This window comes from Trichosurus vulpecula, chromosome 3, assembly GCF_011100635.1.
Source record: "Trichosurus vulpecula isolate mTriVul1 chromosome 3, mTriVul1.pri, whole genome shotgun sequence".
NCBI lineage: Eukaryota > Metazoa > Chordata > Mammalia > Diprotodontia > Phalangeridae > Trichosurus > Trichosurus vulpecula.
In genome coordinates, this window is record NC_050575.1 from 50,256,471 (window position 1) to 50,266,286 (window position 9,816).

Below are 9,816 nucleotides of genomic sequence, written 5' to 3' on the forward strand. Positions count from 1 at the left end.
GGGAGGCTGTGCTTCACCCCCTGGAGAACTCCTGGTACCTGAGGCCACAGAATCCCTCAAACCACATGTGGGTCACTGCCATGGAAGGTAAGAAACTTTGGGCAAAGAGGACAGGACATTAATCACATCAGGGAAACAAAACAGCAAAGAGCAAGGAATTCAGGGACCACAATCCCCAGCTGTTTGCTCAGAGGCATTACTCCAATCTCCTCAACTGGTTTTCATGCAAATATTATGCTAATGAGCATGCAAATATCCTCCTGAGAATAGAAGGAAAAAAGAGGACTTGGATGTTTCTCAGGTTCACTCACAGCTCAGCCAGACCCCTCCTCTTTTTTTTTTTTTTGATGGGTTGGGATGGGGTATGTGGGTATTAGTAAATTTACTCCCTCAGAAAAGTCTGCAAAACAAAAAAAGGAAGAGACACACATATTGAGACCCAAAGGCTCAGAAAGAGACTGAAAGCATTACTACAACTGTCATCATTATTACCACAATCAAAAAACATCTATGGATCCTTTATTTTGTATGGCCAAACAATGATCCGAATTATCCAAGTAAGCTGGCAGAGCCCCTGCCCTCTGGGAGCTTCCTTTCTGCCATCTACACCAACGCTAAGCATTTTCATCCCCCACGGAAATGGTTTAATATTCAATGTGATCCTCAACACTTGAAAATTAACTCTCTCTCCTCTGCTACACAGAGCCTTAGATGTGTGAAGTTATTAGCCTGGAAACAGGAAAACAAACACAAAACCAAGGATGTGTCTATACCTTGATTAGGGTATTTTGGTTGACCAGCAATATTAGCTAATCCTCCAGCTAACAACAGACATTAACCTCATGTTGAACATTAGCAGATGCAGTTGAAAAAGCACCTGAAGAGAAGTCAGAAAGCCTAAATTAGAGACCCAGTTCCCCAACTTATTTGCTGTGTGACCTTGGACTAGAGGTTCTCAGTGTAGAGGTCTCTAGGGGTCCCCAAGTCCCACTTTAAGGGGGTCCTCGGGTCAAAGATATTTTTAATAATACTAAGACATTTTAATTTCTAATACAGTAAAAAAAAACCCAATAGACATAACCCACATAAACAAAAGCACTTTGGTGGGTTGGGGGTGGGGCGCAGCAGGGAGGAGTCCATAATAATATTTAAGTGTAAGACCAAAAAGTTTGACAACTTCTGCCTTGGAGAAATCTCTTCACCTCTCTGGGCCTGTTTGCTCTTTTATAAAGTAAGGATGATGCTGTTTACATTTACCTACCTTCGATGGAATTAAGGAAAATGTTTTGTAAACCTCACAGCTCCATATAAATGTGTTATTAGTGGTAGTACCGTGTGTCCTGGGCAGCTAGGTGGCTCAGTGGCTAGAGTGCTGGACCTGAAGTCAGGAAGGTTCATCTTCCTGAGTTCAAATCTGACCTCAGACACTTTCTAGCTGTGTGACCCTGGGCAAGTCATTTAACCTTCTTTGCCCAGTTTCCTCATCTGTAAAATGAGCTAGAGAAAGAAACAGCAAACCACTCCAGTATCTTTGCCAAGTTGGACCCAACTGAAAGCACTGCACCGTTGTATGTGTAGGGTCTTAGGAAGAATATCAAAATAGCAGCAACAGATATTCAGCCTTCGGGCCCTAAGATGAAACCATTGATGACTCCAGTCTGTGTTCAGAGTGCTGCTGAAAAGGCCAGTGTCAGCGAGGTGCCCTTCCCATACTAAACGCCTTCGAAAATTGTTCTTTGATTAGTGCCTGCAGCCATTACCCAAAGTGACTGTTGCTGTTTGCAGCTCTGCCTCCAGGCCAGTCTGAGCTTTTCTTCAGAAAGAGCATCTCCGTTCCTGTTCCTTAGCTGACACTCAGGGCCTTTCACAGAACCAGGCCTCTCAATAAATACTTCTAGAATTGAATTGAATAGAACTGAAATGAACGACAGCTGCTTGGACACAAACAAATAAATGGAAAGCAAGTGAAAGCCTAAGGCCACTGCCACTGGTCTAAGCAGTGGGACTGAACGAGGAGCCTCGGAAGAATGTCTTCGAGGTGGACGCTAGGTGGTAGGAAAGGCAGGAAGGCCTGGCTCCCCACCTTCAGAGAGCTTCTAAATGCATGGAGGCCGCACCTCAGGAAGTCCTACCCTCTTTCTCTCTGTCTCTTTAGTGCCTATATTGTCTCTGGCCTTAGGCCTACACTGTTATTCAACAAGCAGTTATAAAGTCTCTATCTATACTGTATATTCAGGACTGCGCAAGGGCAGCTAGGTGGCACAATGGACAGAGTGACAGGAAGACTTGAGTTCAAATTCAACCTCAGACACATTTTAGCTGTGTGACCTTGGGCAAGTCATGTTTGCCTCAGTTTCCTAATCTGTCAAACGAGCTGGAGAAGGAATCAGCAAACCACTTCAATATTTTTGCCAAGAAAACCGTAGATGGGGTCACAAAGGGTCAGATTGGACTGAAATGACTGAACCAAAAAAAAGTGTAAAATTAAGTTTATTAAATACTAACCACCTACATGTGCAAGGCACTGGAGTTGCAAAAATGAAACAGACCCTAATCTCAAGGAGTTTTCATTCTACTTGAGTGGAGGGCAGGGTAAGGGGGAGAGAATCTGACCCTGGTCCCTCTTTGCCTTCGAGAAATTTACAAACTGGTTGGGAAAAGGAAAATGCAGACATCAACGAGATCTCCTGAGACTCTCCATCTTCAGATTCTCCTTGCCTCCCATTCCCTACTGTCCCTAAGTCCTGCTACTCCCAGTTTTTGTCTTTTCCCATGTTATTTGTCTAGAAGTTAGAAAACTTCTGCTCTAACGTCAGCTTTGCCCCTAATAAACTATATAATCTTGGGCATGTCATTTCTCTGAGCCTGTCTCCTCCTCTGTAAAATTAGTCTGGACTGGACAATATCTAAAATCCCCTGATGCCCAAAGAGTCTCCTCAGCCCCATTGTCCTTCTGTCCCCATGCCTTCTTGGACCCCCTGCTTACAGCAGGCATCCACTCCAGAACCCTGAGGATATATTAGTTAGCGGGGCAGGTTCAGTGGGCAGGGGCTGAGGGCAGGAGCAGTGCCAAGCCAGGGAGCTTGGCCAGGAAGGAGTCAGCACTGCAGATGCCTCCCCTCTCCTACTGCCTTGATTAGAGAAATTGAGATGTTAATAATATTCTGAGATGCAAGGTGCTAATTAAAGTTAATTACTGTTTCCTTGTGAAGTAACCTCTCCTCGTGTTTACCAGGAACAAGTCTGCCAGCTGCTCCCCTGGCTCATGCCAATCACACTGCCCATTGCTCATCCGCTCTCCATACCCCTGTGGACTCAGCTGTCCAAGCCTGAGGTCTCAGCCAAGCAGGGCATAGCTGGGCCAACAGTCCACTGTGCCTAGCCCCATACCAGGCCCTGCCGAGGAACACAGTAGGCAGCAGAGTTATGGCTAGCCTACTGGGGACCAGTGAGGAGTCAATTTTGGTCCTACCCTCCTTTCCTTTCTCCTCTCTGTCTCATTCATAAATTCTTTTCCCAGCCTCAGTTATCCTACTTCCTGTGGATAAAGCCCAGAGTTCTGAATCTATTGACCACCCTTGGCCTTTGAGAATGTAGTCACACACACATACGTGTACACACACAACACATGCAGCCACATATACAGACACATCCACAGAAACAAATATTCACCTGCCCATATGTTCATGGATGTGCAATACCCAAACGAGCTATACCTGTGAGGGTGCCCCTTTAATTGTACGTGTGCAATTAAAATACCCTTCTCATACCTTCCCTTCTGCCCCACCCCCCAGGCTTATGGCTCATCCAGGAAAGGATCTCTCTCTCAGCTGACCCTGCACCCCAAATAACTGTCCCATACTACACTTAGACCAGTTACCTCTGTGTGTGAGTGTTGAGTGTTGATATATATGTGATTACAGTTGTGTCTCTGAAGCTACACAATGCTAGGAGAGAGTAGGGTTTATCCCTTGGGAGCATTGTCCAGTTGCCATAACAACCATTGCAGGTATAAAATTCTGACCTTCCCTAAACGATTTTGAGCGCTCTCTCTCTCTCTCTCTCTCTCTCTCTCTCTCACACACACACACACACACACACACACACACACACATATACACAGTCTCTCTCTCTCTCTCACACACACATTCTCTCTCACACACACACACACACTCTCTCTCTCTCACACACACACACACACACACACACATACACACTCTCTCTCTCTCATTGGAAGAGATACCTTATATCTTCGAACCAGGGGCCTCAAAAGAAAATGAGGAAATTCAACTCAACCCAAATTTTCCTCATACATACCTTGTTAAGTAGCCTCCATGGGGTTTAGAGGATCACCCTATGAAGGCTCGCTAGGGATAGAGGGAATGAAAAAATTTGGGAAGGCACATGGACAAAACAGCAAGATTGGCTCTGACATGGGGTCTTCCTGGCCATCTCCTTTTTCCATCTCCTGGGGCTTTTGTGCTAATGAGTTAATATTCCTGTCACCTTTGATTTGGAGCAAAGGAGGCTCTAGAAGGCCTTAGGTAGGCAGGAAGTGAGTACATAAATTAAAGGGTCAGGTAACCTCCTGCCCCTCACACTCCTTCCCCCTACCCACCCACCCACCCCCATCTTGACCATCTGGCAGAGGATGCCACTCTGACCAATAAGGGTCTCCATAATCAGCAGCAGCCCAGCCTAGCTTTGGGCTTTTCCTGTTTATAGGGTTGTTCCCCAGGATGGATGCTCAAGGGGGAGACATGGGACTGGGCATGAGGCCCAGAAGAGATGGCACCAAAAGACTCTAAGTAGTCACAGGAAGCCTATTGCCCACTGTGTCTGCCAGACCTCATTGAACACCAGCCCCAGGCCCTGACATCATCCTCCAACTCAGTCCACCCCCTGACCTTTAAGTCTCTCCTAACCCATTTTAGCCTTGCCCCTGACCCCAGTTCTCCCAGCTTCCTCCTCAGCATTGGAACCATAAAATCTCAGAGTTAAAAGTAACCTCAGAGGGTCATCTAGTCCAAACTCCAGCTAAAGCAGGAGCTCCCCTGTACCTGCTGACACAGCTCTGCTTTCCTCCAAAGTTCATCTCTCCCCTCATCTGATTCTATTTCTGTCTCTGACTCCATCACCACCCCAGCGCCCCTTCCCCAAATCAGATTATTATTGAGTCTAAGCAGATTTTCTCCCTCTCTGCAGGAGTTACATCTTTAGTAACTCTCCTGGAGTCAGTCCAATGCATTCACCTCCTTCGAAGTTCCCCAGGTCTCCCTTCCAGACAAAGAGTCTTCCCAAGTCTCTTCACTCCCTCTGGACCAATAAGAGAATCCCAGTTCCCCAGTATGGAATTGAATCCTTCACCCCATGTGAACACCATGTTCTTTTCCTTTCTGATCTTCTCCAAACCTCTTCTCCCATTAAGGTTGTACTTTACCAATTTCCCAGTGGACTCATCCTCCCTTTTCCTTCTCCCACAAGTCAGTGTCCTCACTCTTATCACCAAACACAAACCAAACATATGCCTTACAATGACTCCCCCAGTCTCTGGGCAGTGTGGGGTAAGGGTGAGAAGGAGAGTTTCTGTCATGAGCATGAAGGAGTGGGGATAAAGACTCACTGATACACCCAGCTTCATACTCCCAAAGTCTGTAAACAGCATAGAGCTAACCCTCAGTCTAGAACAGAGTCTATACTAAACGATGACAAGGTTTACTGCCCTCAAGGAGCTTCCAGTCCAATGAGGGCAATGAAACATATAATCAAACAAATACAAACTAAGACAATAGTAGGTTGTGTATAAGTGTTGCAGAGCAATCTTGGGCAGAATTTAATCAGGAAAGGCTTTCTTTCCAGAGGGACCAAGTTGTGAATCTTTTGAAGTAAAGAAGCATTCCAGTCAAGAGAGATTTCATGATGCTGCACAGGTACCACCCAAGCACATACCCAGACACACACACACATTCAGAAGCAGTCTCAGTAACTCCACAGCTACTTGCCCTCCAGTCCCATGAATATTCAGTCTCCTCGATTTTGCTCATCATTTAGTGTCCCCTACACAATTCACACCCTGCCCCTACATTCTCTCTGTGTTTTGGGGAATGCAGGTTTGCAGGATAAGAGTTGAGAGAAGGGAAAAACAGATCCAGAAGGCTCACTAGACTGGGCTAGACTCAGACAACTAGGGATCTAAAAAGAAGTAATAGAGCTGATCTACAGGGGAAACTGTCCAGAGGCCAGGAGAAAGAAAAAAAAAAGGAGAAAGACAAATAGACAGACACATAGAGTGGGGCCGACCCAGAGAGCAGTGGAAGGTGCATTGAGGGTTGAGGTCAGGGAGGTAGTAAGAGAATTTGTTCATTAATGTTAGGAAGCAAAGTTCACCCCTAATCCTGGTGGCCCTTTGGAAGTCAAAGAGGAGTTCCCACCAGTCAATCCCCATTCCCTTCCAGTCTCCACTTTCACTTTTTCACACCTGTTTTTTTCCTCTCACTTTCCCTTCACTTTTCTCCTTCCCTGCTCTCCATTGTCTCCGGCAGAAATATCCTAACTAGTCAAAATGACTAAGAGGTGATTTCAACCTCCATATCAATTAATCCAGAAAGGCAGAGAAGCTATAACCCAAATTCCCCATCATTGCCTTTTGTCCCCTCCTCTGGCCAAGCCTTGCCTGTCCCCTCATCCTATGACCCTTCACATCACCCATACTACCAGACTGCCCCTGATTCTGCTATCCTATACTTCCATGCTCTACCCTCACCCCCATCATCTTCAAGCTCAAATCCCCCTAATCTTTGGCCTACTGTCTTCCCACCCCCACTCCCATCCCCATCATTGGTCCTACCCCCAACCAAGTCTACAGGAAACGGCCTAACACTCTGTGTTACAAGGATCAGAATGGAGAGGGAGGAGTGGAAAAGTATCTCCCACTTCCCCCAATTATTGCCTTTGAAAGAATTGGGTTTTAAAAAAAAATAGATAATCTAAATATCTTTCTACATCTCTCTGTCTTGGGCTCTGTCCTTCTCTGCTTTCAGTCTTTCCCTGGCTCCCTTTCTCATTTCTAACATCCATGGACCAGGCCTTGTGGTTGCCATGGAGACTCAGTGCAGCTGGAGTGTGAGTATGTGTGAGTGAGAGAGAGAGAGGAGCTGTGAGTGTGTGGTGACTGTGTGGGAAATGTATATTTCCATCTGAGTGACTGACTGACCTGTAAGAGAGACTGGACATATGTGCTTGTGTTTGTGTGACTTGGTTTGGCCTTATTCACTGACACTGAGACCCACCAGAAATAAAAAAACAGAGATCAAGAGTTGAGAGAGGCAGATACACACATTAACATGGCTCCCAATGTTCCGTGAACCCCTTGGGGCAAATTGCTGCCTAGTTTCTTATCCATCTCATTTGGCACCTGAAATCCTACCCATAACCAAACTGAGTTTCGATCTCCCAGGGGGAGTTGGGTGAAGGGTCCCGGGGTGCTGGGGGGGGTTAGCAGAGCCAGCAAAAGCAGCCTCTCCACCAGTAGAGCTATAGAGGACTGTAGTTTCTACTGAAAGGGATTTAGAAGCCCTTGGCCTACCCCATCAGTGAGGCTGTGGAGCCATAGGAAGGTTAGGAGGAACGGTGGGGCTAGACATTCTTCAGTCAGAACCCCACCCTAAGAAGTGTGTTGGAAGAAGGGAGAGTACAGCAGCTGGCAATGGGATTAACCTGGTCAGCTGGCCATTTGATGAGAAGCCACCATCACCTCCTTCCAGGGGAAGTAGGGGGTTGAAGAAGACAATAGCCCAAGCTGGGGGTCAGAGCAGCAGGCCTGGAAACTCCCCTCCCCCTCCTCAGTCAAGCCGAGGCCTAAATTCTGGACAGATTTTTCTCTAGAGCCTAAGGATGAGGACAATAGTCATCTTAAGCTGTCCCCCTGACATCCCTCCCCCCTTTCTATTTTCCTTCCCACCCCTTCCTGATCCTCCATAGTACAATATGGAGAGTTTGCTCTGATTGTTAGGGAGAGACAAAAGTCACTGGAGCTCTGGCTCTTCTATCTTGTCCCTCCAGTTGGGAGGCCAGTCCCATTATCTACTTTATTGCCCTGCCCTCAGTCCACCAAATAGAAACACTACAGATAAAGTACTCTCCCAATTTTCTGGTTCCCCACTCAAACCTTCTTCTAGGGTGCCTGCCTTCAGTTTCAGAGATTTGGCTAGAGGTGGAGTCACTCCACCCTTCTGTTCTTTGGATCACCTGACTCCAACAGGTGTAGTGGCAAGGTGAGAGCATTGGTCTGCCCTAGACCTTTCTGTCCTCATAGTCACTGGTGTCCTTCCTCCTGCCTCTTGCCTTAAGGATTGGATTTCAGTAACTGGAGAGTGCAAGAGAATCTTTTTTTTTTTTGGTGGGGGGTTGGGGCGCGGCGGCGGGGAAGGTAGGTAGAGAAATGCAGTCTGAAATCTCAGGCAGCTCCTATCCTAAGCAAGGAGGAACAGGGGAAAACTGACCCAACCCTAGAGTTTTGGGGATGCTCCCAAATAGGGAATTATCAGGTTCCTCAGTCCTTTTCTTCTGTCTCCCTACCCAGCCCGGCCTCTGTTGCCCTGGGGCCAAGGAGAACTATAAAGCTCAGTGATGTGAACCAAAAACCCCATCTCCACCACCACCCACCCTAAATAATGAGGTATTTGGGTTATAACGAGATTAGAGACTCAGGGCTCAGGACTCCAGGAGGACATTAGATCCTGGCCCGATCTCAAGCCCCAGAAGACCAAGAATGGAGTTGGGTTGCTGTAATTCCAGTGCCAGCACCCCCTCTCCTGCCTACTTCTCTGGCCACTGCACCCCTCCTCAGCAGCAGATCTGAGTTTACACGAGAGCTCATCCCAGATTAGTTCTTGTGTTCAGCTTAATCTTGTAGGCTGCCTCGGCTGCTGGACACTGGGGTCCCACGAGAACCCTGTGCTGCACCTGGGACAAACAATTGGGGCCATACACAGCAATGGAGAGCTGGCGCCTAAGCTAGGTAAAGGCCGGAGTCGGCCTGTCCCCACGGGCTGAAGGGTCACCCAAGGGAACAATAGGTTAGAGGAGTCCAGATCAGAGGCAGGAGGAGAGGAGGGGGAAGGATAGACCAGGAGTGGGGGAAGGCATTATTTCGAGATGGGAGTGGGTGTGGGGCAGAGAAGGGTCTTAGTTGGGAAAGGGGCAGCAGATCAGAAATCTCTGGGAGGAATGCCCTGAAGGCGGGGCTGGATCGGAAAACCGGCTGATCCGGTCTGTCCTACTGCCTCCCAGAGAGCGAGTCTGTTTACCCAGGAATGGGTTGGGAGGAAGGACTGCGAGAGACCCAAGAGGGGGAAGGGAGCTGGGTTCTTCCCCAACCGAAGTGAGTCTCTCTCTCTACCCACTTTCTTCGGGACTGTCTATCTTCAAGGTGTAGTAAGTTGCTGCCGTACCTCAAAGTGTGCAACCAGATAGCAGGGAGGTAACTGCCTCATATTCTGAGTCCCCCTCCCTGGAGTTTCCCTCTAGGTCTCATTCATCAGCAGGCTCTCACAGGAAGGTGAACCCTCACTCCTTTATTATGGCATAACCCCTTCTAAGACAACTCGGACCTGTTCTTCAAACCTTCCACGGGCAACTCGACCCCTCATCCTTCAGTTAGGTCATGGGAAGGAACTACAGAAGGCTTTCCAATCTGCAGTTAGGGACATAACTGAGATGACTAGGGAGTTCTATGGATAAGGCCACGGAGGGAGCCGAGGAAATAGGCTGATGAATGGGAAAGAGTAGGAGGCTGTCAGGAAGCAATCCAAACAT